The sequence below is a fragment of the Trachymyrmex cornetzi genome, unplaced genomic scaffold (genome assembly GCF_001594075.2).
Source record: "Trachymyrmex cornetzi isolate Tcor2-1 unplaced genomic scaffold, Tcor1.1 scaffold74, whole genome shotgun sequence".
Taxonomy (NCBI): domain Eukaryota; kingdom Metazoa; phylum Arthropoda; class Insecta; order Hymenoptera; family Formicidae; genus Trachymyrmex; species Trachymyrmex cornetzi.
Window position 1 is genome coordinate 626324 of NW_017300070.1, and position 2193 is coordinate 628516.

A 2193-nucleotide genomic window follows, 5' to 3' on the forward strand; every position below is an offset into this window, starting at 1 on the left:
CTCTCATAAAACCAACTATTTACACGCCCATTTCCCAGCCGATCTCATCTTTTATCGTATTTGGACTTCTTATCATTCAACTATTGATTGCTCCTTTACTTTACCCAACTTTCGTTCCTCTGTACAATCCACTTCTATTTCTCTCCCTTACGCTTCCCTCTCTCTTCCTCCCACTGATATCTCTCATTTCTGGTCCATTCCAGATACCCAATCCTTCTTTAACCATGAATTTCAGCATCTCACCACGGACTCGGTGTTGTTTTACACCGATGGATCTAAGGTGGATCATAGTGTGCATGTTGGTGCGGCGGTCTTCTCCCCGCAGTTGAATGCTGAGCTCATGCTCAAGCTTCCACCTTTTACCTCCGTCTTCTCCGCTGAAGCCTATGCTATTTATACCGCTATTACTTTATCTGTCGACCTTAAACTTCCTAAAGCTTCCATCATCACTGACTCCAAAAGCGTCCTGGAAGCCGCCAAAGGCTATCGCAATTCTACAAATAACTATCTTATTCCCCTCATTAAATCTGCACTGGAAGAAACCGAGACTTCAGGAACGGATATTAGATTTATATGGATCCCCTCGCATTGAGGTATCGAGGGCAACGAAAAGGCAGACCAGCTAGCTAAGCGCGCTATTCGACACGGTATAGAACGAAATTTCAAAGTTCCTTACTCGGACCTTTGCGCGGTTATTAAACTGGATATCTTTAATAATTTTTATCACCAATTGGAATCTCAGGCAGACATCAAAGGCTCCTTTTACTTTTCAAAAATATTTAACAAATCCTCCAAACCCTGGTACTTTCGCATGAAGGTCTCCAGGGAAACCATCGTCATGATCAATCGCCTGCGCTCCGATCATTACAATTTAAATCACAGCTTACATCGGAAAAATTTAGTCGACGACCCCTCTTATCCTTGCGGTTCTCCAAAACAGGACATTTTGCATATGATTTACGACTGATGATGTCCCGACGTTTATGAAGGTGCGCGCTTTTTAAGGCGTGTCATCGACCGAGTCGCCTCAACTGGCGACAGACTAACTAAATTTGCTCTTGCTATCTCTAAACCGTCTGAATGCATATGCAGACTCATTCTTAATTTTAGTAAGTTATGTTGCAGGCAATTTTAGGCGTTAAACTTTCGCGCCTCCTTGTGACTTGCGCAGGCGCCCAGCCCTGCGCCCGCTCTTGCCTCCCCCCTCCCATCCTAGCGAAGCTCTGCTCCGCTTTTCATGAGGCTCACTGTCGCGAGGTTCCGGCGCGTCATCCCGTTATCATCTGTTTTACGTCTTTCTTAACTACTCGTATACTCCTTATTCTATTGTTTTTATCTTTTGGACGTGATCTGGCCGTATCGTCCTCCTATTACTGCCTGGAGCCATTAAACAACAAAGAAGAAGAAGAAGCGTCGAGTCAGTCGAACGACCGAAATATGCTTTCTTGGTCTCTCGGCTCTCGGCGTCAGGCGTATATCAAGAAACATGGGGGCATGAGGACGTTCTGAATATAACATATAAGTTTTAATAAATTGTAATAATCATATACCCCTCTCATTAATCTAGAATATTTTAAATCGTGTCAAAACGCGATAGTTGACGAGAGATTAATTGTTTATGATTTTTCATTCGTATACGTTATGTACTGCGGACATAAATTCGATTCGCAAGAAATTGACGTGGTCGAGCGCGTAAGGTGTGAGATCGGAAATAAGTACTCAAATTAGTAATAAATATATATATTAGGTCAAATATATTTTCATATAATTTTTGAAATTATTCGTATGTGTAATTTTTAAGCAAAGCTGTAGGAAAAAACCGATTCGCTTTTCAATAAGCAAATAAAAAATTATTTTAAAATTACACAACATATGAAGGCTTTCAATTGTGCACTACAAAATTATATTGGTATCATATTTATTTATATTATTAATAATTAATAAATATGTTAAACAAGGACTATCTCTTCTTAAAATAACAAAAACCACATAAATCTGGGCTAATGAGAGTCAGCGCAAACGGAGGTGCGCAATAAATCTTTCACAAATAATTTTGTTAATCCATACGATGTGTTGATATCATCTTTATTTGAAATCTTGAACGTTTCGATTCGGGTGGCACCCAGTTGGACACGGCTCAATTGGACATGAGCCACTCACAGCGCTTGAGACTACAAAGCTCCTAAGCACCGG